This window comes from Odocoileus virginianus, chromosome 12, assembly GCF_023699985.2.
Source record: "Odocoileus virginianus isolate 20LAN1187 ecotype Illinois chromosome 12, Ovbor_1.2, whole genome shotgun sequence".
Classification (NCBI taxonomy): Eukaryota; Metazoa; Chordata; class Mammalia; order Artiodactyla; family Cervidae; genus Odocoileus; species Odocoileus virginianus.
Window position 1 is genome coordinate 31,629,420 of NC_069685.1, and position 13,652 is coordinate 31,643,071.

Here is a 13,652-nt window from a genome sequence, read left to right on the forward strand (position 1 = left end):
ACCCAGCCCTGTAAGAAATTAAATAAGTAAATAAATAAATGATTTAAAAAAAAAGAAAAGAAAAGGGAGGACATGCTAGGTAGAGAAGCCAAAGAAACAACAAAAACAATGAGTTGCAATGAGCAGAGTTCATGGGCTAGGGGAAGTGGGAGGAATCAAGAAATAGAAATACCGTTGAGAAGCACTGGCAGGTAAGGATGGATAGCTGAGCTGGGGCTGGATACAGATCGTATAAATGGGGTGAATGGCACCCTCCAAAAGATATGTTATATAGTAAGTCCCAGAACTTGTGAATGCAACCTGTTGGCGGGGCGGGGGGGAATCTTGGCAAATGTAATTAAGTTAAGGACCTTGAGATAAGATCATACTGGATGATCCAGGTGAGCCTTACACCCACTGACAAATATCTTTCTAAGAGTGAAGTAGAAAGATATCTGACATAGAGGAGCAGGCTCAGAGAAGAGGCACTAGCAAGACTGATGTGAAAACAGAAATCTTGAATGAGAAACCAAGAAATGCCACCATCTACTAGAAGCTAGATAGGACAACAAACAGATTCTCCACTAAAACTCAAAGGGGGAGCTTGGCCTTACTGACACCTTGATTTTAGACTCCTGTCCTCCAGAACTGTGAAGCAATAAACTTCTGTTGTCTTAATCCACCCAGTTGGTGGTAGTTTGCTGTGACAGCCCTATTAAAGTAACAAAAAGGGCCTTGAGGGCCACACTGAGTCTGGGCACGTCTGATGGCAAGCGATTTTATCTTGCTGTAGAGGTGGTTTAAACGTGAAATGCAAGGTTGATAGGCAGTTACAGAAATGATTACAGGGAAGGAAAACTTTTGATAAACAGTTATAATAACTCACAAAAGAGGTAAGAAGATTGTTGCCAAAGGTATAATCTTCAATATCTTAAGACAATATAATTCTCATACAGATTCACAAAGGTTTGCTGAACTTATTAATAAGGAAATAGAAGTGAAATGAAAGTGAAAGTTGCTCAGTGTCTGACTCTTTGCAACCCCATGGACTACGGTCCATGGGATTCTCCAGGCCAGAATACTGGAGTGGATAGCCTTTCTGTTCTCCAGGGGATCTTCCCAACCCAGGGATTGAACCTAGGTCTCCCGCCTTGCATGTGGATTCTTTACCAGCTGAGCTATAAGGGAAGCCCAAGAATACTGGAGTGGGTAGCCTATCCCTTCTCCAGCAGATCTTCCTGATGCAGGAATCCAACCAGGGTCTCCTGCATCACAGGCAGATTCTTTACCAACTGAGCTGTGAGGGAAGCCCAATAAGGAAATAAGCAGGATACAAAAGGCAGTCTACCTTTCTGGTTCATTATTCTAACACATACTAACAAATGTATGTAGAATTGATGAAAGAAAATACCCTGGAATGAGATTGCTAAATTACAGCAATAACAACAAAATAATTTATTTTGCTTAAAAGCTGGACATCATAAACATTGGATTATCTTCTTTCCAGGGCTAAAACTGTTGCATTACTATTGGAAAAAAATAAGCGTCCATCTTCTTTATTCTCTACAAGCTAATATTTACGCTTACACCTGTAAAACGTTCTCACAGATACAGGTAAACATCAAATCAAGGAAAATTACATTCTTACAATAGATGACTTTTGGGTGAGTGTGTGAGGCCATGCCATAGCTTAATAATGAAAGTCACGTTGTTATCTTTTTGGCTTACTTTCAATTTTTCTTAATATTTAGAATCAAGTTGAATTCCAAGTAGAGTGGGAAACATGTATTTTAGAGACCTTGTAGAGAAAACCTTACAAGACTAATACCTACCTCTCTGTTATGAGAATTAAGTAAATTAATACATGAAGAGCCACTGGAGGAGCACCCCCTCCAATATTCTGTCACAATTTCACACTATCCTGATGTAATTTGTTTAGAAAGTCTTCTAAGAGGATATATTTTTAATAAAATGCACTTGTATCCCTGTACTCAATAATACCTGAGCAGCTACTGTGCATACAAAGTTATATGATACTTTCCTTCAAGGACTTTATCATACTGGTAAGGTTTGAAAGTGTTAAAAATTTTAGCATAAGAAATAATAAAAGCAATAGAAATAGTGTAGTGTTAGTTGTTCAATCATGCCCGACTCTTTGCCATCCCATGAACTGTAGCCCACCAGGCTCCTCTGTCCATGGGATTCTCCAGGCAAGAACACTGGAGTGGATTGTCATTCCCTCCTCCAGAGGATCTTCCTGACCCAGGGATCAAACCCAGGACTCCTGCATTGCAGACAGATCCTCTACTGTTTGAGCTACTGGAAAGACCCCACCAATAGAAATATCATATGATAAATGTTAACCATATTTAATCAAATATTAAAATATATGTCTCCCTTCTTAATTTGGTCTTAATGTAGAGTTTCGTGGAGAATTTGTGTGTAATGGGGGAAGTTAATGAGACAAGATTAGAAAGCCAAAAGATCCTGAATTTCATTGATGACTAGAAAAGGGAATCCAGATATTGCTTGAATAGTAGGCAGAAGGGGCAAAATGAGGGCTTAATGAATTCCATTCACATAATTTGTCCTCAAAACAGATTTAGAAACAAGACGAACTTCCTTGGAAACATGATACAAACAGAAGTCTTTACTGGCAGCTGATAACAATATATATATAATCATAGTCTTTTGTTAAATAAGACAGTTTGATGATTTTTAAAAGAGCTGCAAGAATACTAGCAACTTCCGTTTTAGCAGCTACACAGAGGAGAACTTCATGTCAACTTACATGATTAAATTTTGATATTAACATTGGAATATGTCTAGTACTGTACATACGATGTGACACAGATTTGTTTTCAGGATGCCATTTCTGACCCATGATTTCAATGAAAATGCTTAAATTTAATTCCCACAGTTCACAGCTGGTTCACAACTACTGCAGCATATATGATACTGTATTATAATTTTTCTTACTGTACCTACAATGGAATGTAGCTCCTCAAAGACAGGAACCATGCTATTTTCCTCACAATATTCATAGCATGGTGCCTGACACACCCTAGATTCTCAATAAATGCTAAATTGTAAAAGAATGTATCCATAAATATACAAAAGATTTGGGGGTATTCTGCCACAAAACAAGCTTTTAGGGTAAGTTTGCTAAATTATATATAGTTACACCTCTAAAAGTGTTTGACTTCACTTTGTCAGCTTTTTGTATATGATGTACAAAAGTTCTCTCAAAAGGAAATATTATTAGAAGTTTCTAACTCAAAGCATTAAATGATTCACACAGATATAGAGAGATATATTAATATCTTGAGGAAAACCAGGATATGTCACACCAAAAAATGCCACTTTGATACCACTTTGATTATTTTGAACAAAAAGACACTTAAGAAACAGCAGGTGCAAAGATACTCTAACCCTTGTCTGTTCCTACTGTGTTCATGCCTATTCTCCCTACAGATGATGTATCTCAAGTGATCACTCTGATTCCAAGGCACCGGAGACTGCAATGGTCACCCTCTACCCAAAGAATAGCCGCACAGTGATGGTTAGTTCGGGCTCAAATCAAGTTATGTAACCAATAGTCAATAGTCAGGGTGAATAAAGTCAAATTTTAGGACCTATGGAAATCAACAAAAAGTAAGAAACTGGAAGAGTCTTGATCAATCAGGCAGATATTAGAGGTCAAATGTGTGTGCTAAGTTGCTTCAGTCATGTCCAACTCTTTGCAACTCTATGGACTATAGCCCGCCAGGCTCCCCTGTCCATGGGATTCTCCAGGCAAGTATACTGGAGTGGTTTGCCCTTTTCTTTCCCAGGGGATCTTTCTGACCCAAGGATTGAACTCGCGTCTCCTGCCACTCCTGCATTGCAGGTAGATCCTTTACCCCTGGGCCACCAGGGAAACCCATTAAAGGTCAAAGCAGAACTATAGATCCTCTGGGATAATGCAGGAAGGCCAGAAACAGGAAATATGGCTATCTCGCCATTTTACAAGGAGGCTGTCCTTTTCAATGAAGTTTTCTTAGAATTTGGGGACTCCTGGGAAGCTCAGCTTCCATTCTCCACAAACAGAAAAAAGGGCAGCGTTTTCATAATGTATGTCTACACAGGTATACAGGGTTCAGTAAGTGAAACGAAATGGAAGTTTGCAATTCAAGGTGAAAGCTAAATGCTATTTCTGATTCAAGAACGCCAAGGCAGAGCTCTAAAAACTTAGAATGAATTTTTAAAGTAATTCTTTTGATGAGCTATATATGTCCAAGTCCCAGAAGTATCTGTTAAAAGACACTAGACAAAGCATACAGAGCTAAAGTTTCAGCCACACTTAGATTCACCTGAGCTAGATAAATTGGCTTTCCAGGTAGAGGTAAAGAATCTGCCTGCCTCTATAGGAGACGCAAGAGATGTGGGTTTGATCCCTGGGTGAGGAAGATCCCCTGGAGAAAGAAATGGCACCCCACTCCAGTATTCTTGCCTGGAAGGGTCCATGGACAGAAGAGCCTGGTGGACTACAGTCCATGGGGCAGCTAAAATTCAGACACGGCTGAGCACACACCACTAGATTGTCTAATATGTAAGCTTATCTTGATTTCTCCATTTCATTCTACAAATCAATTCACTCAGTTCTGAAATTCAAGATGGTATAAAGCAGTACAAAATGTTATTCAATCAGAAAAGATCCAAATCTCTTATCTGATCCCTTATCTGACCCCTTGATCAGCATATAGCAGAAACTCTCAAGTGAGGGACTCCTTACAATAAGGTGAAGGGAAACAGGCAACGTCAACTAAAAGGGTTTCAAGGAGTCAGCACAAATTTAAGGAAATTCAATTCTGTTGACTACACGACAAATATAAAATACTTTGAACGCAGTATTCCCTCCACAAAGAATGTAGCTCTTGACACAGATTTCAGGTCAAGTGCTTTTTGGAGAAGCCTTATCTCTTCTCAAGTAGGTTTCCTGATTTTCCATTCACATACAGTCTTGCTCTTCCCTTTATATCACATTCTTCAATTTTTAAATATAAAATCCCTTATATAATTATTCATTAATTTCTCTATTTTGAAGATAAAGACATAGTCATAGCAGAGACTACATGTATTTTTGTTCACCGTTTTAACTGTGCCACCTAGAATACAGCTTTCCATGTGCTAAGAGTTCAAAAATGATTCAAAGTATTTCTTGAGTACATGAATGAATGAATACATAAATGAATATTATCGCTAACAAAAGTCACTACTATAATTTTAATTCCAACCAAAACAAGTAGGGGGCTTCCCAGGTGGCACTAGTAGTAAAGAATCTGCCTTTCAATGAGGGCTGTGTAAGAGATGTCAGTTCAATCCCTGGGTTGGGAAAATCCCCTGGAGGAGGGGGCATGGCACCCACTCCAGTATTCTTGCCTGGAGAATCCCATGGACAGAGGAGCCTGGTGGGCTACAATCCACAGGGTGCCAAAGAGTTGGACATGACTGCAGTAACTTAGCATCACACAAGTCCACAAAACAAGTAGAATACCATAATTTTGACCATAAGACTGGACAACTAGAAAAATATAGGCTCCCCTTTGCTCAGGCAATGCCTCCCTAAACCCAGTTACTGTAAGTAGACCATATAAGAAACAAAGGAAGACAATAGAGTGATTTAGCCTTGCCAATGGTGAATGCTTTAAAAGTGGTTTTAGTCATGTTCCCATTACACCCACTGGAGGAGTCTCCCTCTGGAGCTTCCAGTCATAATTGTGATGAGGAAAGTTGGAGGAAAAACTCTGAAAATGATTAAAGAGCCAAAAAAACAGATACCATGATGAAAGCCTAAAGGAATCAGGATTATTTCACCCACAGAAAAAGTTGGCAGATTAAATATTGGAATGTTCTGGATGGTGAGCAGCTGTTGTACATTCCCAGGAGCATAGGTAAGGGAGGAAGGCTTCAAGTTCAGTCTAAGGAAGGACTCATTCTCCCTCCCACTCCAGTTCCCTATACTGATGCACGGCCACAGGTTTCAGCAGGCTTCACACCTCTCAGGACTGACCCTTTTCTATCTTTTTACTCATAGCTCCCCTTAAAAGTCCTTCTTATAAAAAAATCTCTCTGACTACAGAAGCTTCATGAAGACTCTCCCATGCAGCAGCCCTCACCCTCTGGAGCAACTATTTGAATCTATTGTTTCTGAAATCTTTTCAAAGCATGTGCTTAAAACTGGAAACCTTAAAGGGTCTCAGATTTCCCTAATGTCTTAAGTCAAAAGCAAAAAAGTTTGATGTAGATAACACATATTTTCCATAATATTGAGGATATACACTCAGAAGACAACATTTTTAAGGGCACAGATGCCAGCTTGTGTTGTCCCCTGTTGGCTTAAACCTGAATTCCTTTTCCTGTCTTTTTAAGGTCGTCAGCAGTTGCAGTTCTGCTTAAAGGCGGGTGAGCGAAGATGGAGAGGAGATTGCAACATCTCTCACAGACTTAGACTGATATATCCTTGAAACAACATAGACTCATTGGTGTTCATTGAACCGCACATGATAGTCAACTTATTGCATGAACTTTCTCACCGAACCACAGGCTCTTTTCCCTTTGATGATACTGGAAAGTAAGGAAGCAACTACAGAAAAGCTCAAACAAAATGAAGATGAGTGGCAATTACAGCATCTTATCTGATCTCAGTATTTGTAATCACTGATAAACTTAAATAATATTTTCAAGCAGAACGATTATTTTCCTTTGCTGATTCATCATCTCAGACTTTCCTTAAGGACCAGTGATTTGGGGTTTTATTCACATAGTGTACAAAAGAGTGTTTAGTAAACTTCACAAAGCTCAGGATCTGGCATGAGCTCTTTTTCCTATTAAATAATACTATCAATCTGGTACTCAGTCAAATACAGAATTACTATTAAGATTCATTCGAAATCTAAAAGCATGGTGCAACAGTCCATACAAAGCTCAGCAACTTATATTACAAGAACTCAAGTAAATTTATTTTAACATCAATAAATAAACAACATATCAAACTAGCAGAGAATCAAAACTCTCAACTAGGGAATTTCTGGCGGTCCAGTGTTCAGGATTCTGTGCTGTCTCTGCCAAGGGCCCAGATTCAAGCTGAGCAGCCAAAAAAAAAAAAAAAGAGAGAGAGAGAGAGAGAAATAGATAAACACCTCTCAACAATACTTTTATCTAGGAAACTTTAAAATAAAACCCTTAGCAGAGTCACAATTCTTTATGAAGACAAGACAGAGTCATCCCACGTCCTAAAAATTCTAAGAATGAGTTATGTTTTGAATTTTAATTGTGTGTGCTTATGTATGTATGTGCATGCGCATTTTAAGTGAAGAGAATAGGTTTTATTCATTTCCATATAAGCCAAATTAATTTTGGAAAATATATGAGAAGATCTATCTTTGCCCTAAAAAATTAGAACCCAAAGTGAAAAATATGAAAAAAAAAATCAATTAAGAAGGAATTATAAGACCTGATTTACAATCTTAAATGCACTGTTCAAATATTCTAATAAGCCACATAGATACTGTGTGCAAGTTCATTTTCATCACACCAAAGAGAACAAAAAGTTATGAATAACAAAAGCATTTACCATCAGTCAATTAAAAATAGACACACAGTAAAAAAAAAAAAACAGTTCAAGCAACTTTGGGGCTCAGTGCTAACAAACAATTTTATTTCATGTGACCAAATCTGTAGCATTTTTTTCTAGAACCAATGAATTTAAGTTTGCCACAGTATTTCATCTTTGGTCTGCATTTATAGAACATATTCGGGGGGAAAAAAATGCCTCTGTCAGAGTCCAATTCTAAAGAATTTGTGCAATGCTTCCAAGTTTCTAATTGTATAAATATTCATGCTTCCAAACTGCACATAATAATTAAAGTAGTGTGTTCTGCTTCAAGAAAACCCATATTTCATATTGGACGTTACCCATGGTAACATGGACAGAAGTGCATTTATATGCTCTGTTACACATGCTTTTCATTTAGTATCTAAAAATGATACAGCCATGTGATAGGCAACCAAAAAACAGCAAGTTGATGGGAAAAGGCCTTGGAAGTATAATATCTTTTTTAATAAATAGTTTTCGATAAAAATAGATTAAACTTTAAATTTAACCAGGTCAAGGCTCCCTCCTCCAAGCAGCATAAGAAAGTTTCACCTAAGCTTATGATAAAGTGACCTCTTATCCATGCAATAGAGTAATGCATGCACAAGAAACATAATTGCCTGTTAAGGCTAAACTAAATGTACTTCCTTAGTGTGAAAAGTCTTAAAAGAATCTTAATTACAAATAAATGGCTATGAATTGGCCACTATCTCACTGGACTTCCATGTTTTTCCTCATCCTTATTATTCTCTTCCCACTCTGCTCCTTCTACACCCACAGTCAAATAAGGTAAATGGGAGATCAAGATCAAAAGGAACTAAAACTGCAAGATCAGAGAATTGAAATGGGAGAAATGGGACTTTTTGCATAACAACTACTGATTACTAGGCTTCCAACAAATGCCCCAATGGCACTGGACACATCATGCATTGTCACAAATCCTTCTTGTCACTAACAAGCTTGTGATAGACACGGCAGTGACTTCAAAGCCCATGTTTTTCCCTCCATGCCAAATTTTCTTCCTTTGGGGCACTCTGTTGGAGCTCCAAAAAGGTATAGTGTTCCAGCAGAATTAAATGAGCAAGCAAAACAAGTTTGCACAGTCAACAGAAGCAAAATCAGAAGACAAGTTCTTGCCTATTTGGTTGCCTATCTCTTAAAGGTCAGTCGTACTCAACACAAAGATGAGCGAATGATTGTATGAAATAGGAGCCCATCCACACAGGTGATAGAAGCTAATTGATTTAAAGGATCATATGGAAAGAGATTACCTGTGGTTGCAATTATGTACCAAATAGAGAAGCAGAAGTCTAGTCTCAGGATGTATCTGTGTGGAAAGGACACAGAGGGTGCACACACAGTCCCAGGAGAAGTCTCTGCCTGAATCATGTATCCCCATCGGCCAGCCTACGATGAAGGAAGTACATGGGTTACCGTTCTGGGGGATAAAGAATGTCAAAGGTGTGAAAGAATGAATGTGAAAGTTGCTGATATTATGTCATTCCACCTCACAATCAGGTGTGTCTTCAAGGTCAGAGCCACCTTTCCTTTAACATAAACCAAAGGTAGCTCTTTTTAGGGCTCTGTCCCTCCCAGAGAACCAAGATTTCTGCTCCCAGGTGGACAAACTGACCATTTACCTAGCTTAGCAGACCAAGTAAATGACTCTAGTGTTTCAGAAAGTTCTAAGGAGAGTTTTCTTATTTCTTACTGAGCAGAACTCAGTTGTATTTTTTATCCCCTTAACACAAGACCATTACTACAATTTTTGCTAAAACAAATAAAAGAGATGAATGCGAAAAAGAACTCATCAGTTTGATTTATAAGACAGTCTAAGAAAATGAGTAGACCTAATACCACTCTAACCACATGGATTTGTGAATTACAGCAAATTGACCTGGTAGGATTATTGAAGCCTGTTAATGAAATTCCCCAAAAAGGAAGTCTTTGTTGTTGTTTAGTCACTAAGTCCTGTCTGACTCTCTGCAACCCCGTGGGCTATAGCCCGCCAGGCTCCTCTGTTCATGGGATTTCCCAGACAAGAATACTAGAGTAGGTTGTCGTTGCCTTCTCCAGGTGATCTTCCCAACCCAGGGATCTAACCCGTGTCTCCTGCATTGGCAGGCAGATTCTTTACCACTGAGCCACCTCGGAAGCCCTTTGGTATTATGTAATAACACATAAAATAATCTGAAAATAAGGTTATTCTTGATTTATTCCATTGTACATTTTCGAATCATTTACAATATTTATTATCAACATGAATACATCCTGAGGACATTCCAGATAAATATATTCATTATTATCAGATAAACATACATTGAGAAAGATTTGGAGCTGACATTCATGTAATGCTATCACAGTGGACAAAAATCTGTTGTCAATTTTGTATAAGTAACGACAAAAACAATAGTTTATCCATGACTTTGCTCTAGTCACATGTAGTATTGACATTATGAGTAGAAAAAAATCCCTACAAGAGTAAACCAGACAGTAATATATTTAAAACTCTAATATAACACAGGAATATTTTTCTTGGACATTGACTATTACATAAATATTTTCAAACATTAACATTAAGTATATTTCTATTATGCACATTGTTTGAAAGAAATGCTATCTTAAACTCTCTGAGAAAAATTTAAAAGTTCTCAAGTGACTATGAAAACTAATATAACTTCTGCCATCTCCAACTTCTACAGCCAGATTCACTGGCTTCATCTGATTTTCAACAACCGATTTCCTGGGTTTAAAAAAATAGCTCTTATAATAGCTAAGGTTTCCAATAAGCTGTTCTTTAGAGGTCTGGCTTGATAATTACTCCAAGCTCCATAGGAAATGCAGTATTTTCAACACATTCAGAACAGCACACCTGTGTCCCCCACGCAGCCAGGCCTCCTGTAACCTCCAAGGCAAGTGTTTCTAACGCGTTGTGTCTTTTGGGTCTCCTCCATTCAGAGAGGGACACAAATGGGAACGTTTTGATGTATGTTAATTGATGTTTGTCCAAGCATTATGAAGTAATAATCCACAGGAGCCACAGAAACTTTTACAAGGCAAAGTCAAGGGAACAATCAAAGTTTTGAGTGGATTATTGCAAGTCCACACCCAGGCAAAGCTGACTTACAGCTTTCATCCTTCCACAATGATACTATAAATAAAGCAAAGAGATTTTTGTTCTCGTCTAATCCCCCCTATTATGTGGTCTTGTAGGCCGTCTCACGCGATTGGTGCAGTCTACACCGCGAGCTCGCGGTGTGGCGGGGTGAGGTCACAGAGCCTGTCTGCCGGTCTCACCGTAACTCAATGTGACTGTGAGGGACCGGCATGTTCCTATGAGTGGAATCTCCGAAGGATAGGAAAAGAACTCATAAATCCAAAACAGAAAATGGTTTGGAAAGTTGAGGTTAAAATGCCCCAAATGCAATCTCAGAGAAAACAAAACAAAACAAAAAAAACCAGAAGCAACTAACCCTGAGCTTTGCTCAGTGGAACACTCCATCATTTGCTTCCATTTAGCAAAGATAAAAATCACTCCTCTGTGTCATAAGGCGCCCTTATGCTTCGCCTTCAGTGCTACAAAGAACAAGCAGTTGCTGCCTTAAGTAAGGAAGGAGCAGACGCCCCCATGGGAACAACTGGTGTAAATTGCTAGATAATCATTTCAGCTGCAGTGATTGATATATTTGAACACCAAGAAAAGACTGAATTGACTCCCTCCTATGTGATTCCTGGTTTACATAAAAGCCCTCAAGGTATTAACAACTTTGTGGTTCACTTAATTTCTTGGAATTACATAAATATATAGACATTGTAAGAAAAATAAATTAAGCAATACCTCCAAGCTGTGCTTATTTCAACTCCTGTAGTCATTATTATTTTGTCCTTTTAAAAAATCAGACTGTATAGTGTCCACGCAAGCATGTGTGTGTGTGTGTGTGTGTGTGTGTGTGTGTGTTACATATACCCCTTCCACCTGGCAGAAAGCCCACTACACCATTTATTTTGTCATAATGCAAAGCTAATAATCATGCCGATTTAAGGCAGACAATAGAGAGTCATCATATTAAAAACATGGTGAATATAAATTGATATGGTAAGTGTTTAATCTGTTCTTATGCTACCACCCTGAAAAAAAATGGGTATAGACATCGTATCAAGGTTATTTAGAAATTCTCCACACCATGCCTTAGAGGATTAGGGTTTGTGACAATGAACTCAGTACTATACACACTGGAAATAAAAAACAACTGCTAAATTAATGAATAGACATCAGAAAAACACAGTGGGAGTGTGTGTGTGTTCTCAGTTGTCTAAAAGGGCTAGGATAGAGGAAATCTAAGATTATTCCAACATAAGAGTGGGTGGGAAAAATCAACATCTGCATTACTGTCTACAGATTCAAGTTCTCTTAAAAAAAATCAAAAAAAAAAAAAAAAGATGTTTGCTTTATCACTGATGAGCAAAGGAATTGGTTGTCCTTGGGTCAAATGTTCATGCAACAACTGGGAACTCAGTGAAGGTCACAGGGTCCTGTTGCTTTCCCAGGACTATGGCATGACAAGTTTTCCTAAAAAAGGATGTGAGCAAGACAGGCAATAAAATGAATTTATAAAGACACTATCAAGATAAAATTTGGGGAAAAAAATCACAGAAATGTTTATTCATTCATTTGAAAAGACAATGATCGACCTTTCCAGAAAATGTACCTAAGTTCTGAGCAGGACCAGTGTTACACTCAGACACTTAATGATTTGGGGAAGCCCAAGGATCATAGTAATGTTTCAAATGCACATGAAACAAACTGCTTTCAAAGGTCACCTAGAGAGGCTCACTTAGAAAAAGGCTTCAGTAAAAAAAAAAACAACTCTCATCTTCACCAAACCAGTATTCCATGTATAGAAGTCATACTGGTTCTGAAAACTGCAGTGTAATTGGTAGGGAAACCGGTCTGGCCTGACAAATGTTACCACAGTCACTCCTGGCTTTCTTGGTAGAGGCTGGGAATTTTTCTAATATTGAAAGGTAAGGAAATTCCTTTTTTTTTTTTTTCCCTTGAAATCTGAAACTGCCTTGGCTGCTAAGTTGCCTAGCCTTACCACTGAGCAAAAATTAAGGGAAGATCTTGGAGCAGTCAAGGTTATTAGTACAAAGACTGAACATGGAATAGGGGGTTTCCATGGCCTATAATCTTAAGCCCCAACTCTTTAGCATGGCATATAAGGCTGATCTATGATCCCTTCTTTCTGTTCTTCTCCATACATTCTGTGTTTCATGAATTTCAGAAATCAGTTTATCTATTTACATTCCCACCAACAGAGCTAAAGGGACTCCTTTTCTCCACACCCTCTCTAGGATTTATCATCTGTAGATTTTTTGATGAAGGCCATTCTGACCTGTGTGAGGTGATACCTCATTGTAGTTCTGACTTGCATTTCTCTAATAATTAGTGATGTTGAGCATCTGTTCACTGTGCCTCTTGGCCATCCCTCTCAGGCTTCCGTGGTGGCTCCAAAGAATCTGCCCACGATGCAGGAAACCTGGGTTCGATCCCTGGATTGGGAAGACCCCCTGGAGAAGGAAACAGCTACCCACACCAGTATTCTTGCCTGGAGAATTCCATGGAGAGAGGAGTCTGGAGGGCTACAGTCCATGAGATGGCAAACAGTAGGACATAACTGAGCGACTAACACTTTCACTTTCACTTGGCCACCTGTATCTCTTATTTGGAGAGATGTCTGTTTAGGTCTTCTGCCCATTTTTTGGTTGTGTTCTTTGTTTTTTTGATATTGAGCACCAAGAAAAATGGTACAGATGAACCTGTTTCCAGAGCAAGAACAGAGACACAGATGTAGAGAATGGACATTTGGAAGCAGCAGGGAAAGGGGAGGGTGGGAAGAACTGAGAGAGCAGCATTGATATATACACACTATCACGTATACAACAGATAGCTAACAGGAGGCTTGGCTCGGTGCTCTGTGATAATCTTGATGAGAGGGATGGGGGACGATGGGATGGAGGCCCAAGAGAAAGGGGA

The 13,652-nt window shown here is 38.7% G+C and overlaps 1 long non-coding RNA gene across 1 annotated transcript in view; it reads right to left on the reverse strand.

The window, feature by feature from the left end:
- Window positions 1-13,652, reverse strand: part of LOC110131090 (uncharacterized) — a 211,471-nt gene that overhangs the window by 92,602 nt on the left and 105,217 nt on the right. Inside the window, exon 3 of the long non-coding RNA XR_011490632.1 lies at window positions 8,887-9,022. This is a non-coding gene — a long non-coding RNA (uncharacterized lncRNA). The remainder of the gene's footprint in view (window positions 1-8,886; window positions 9,023-13,652) is intronic.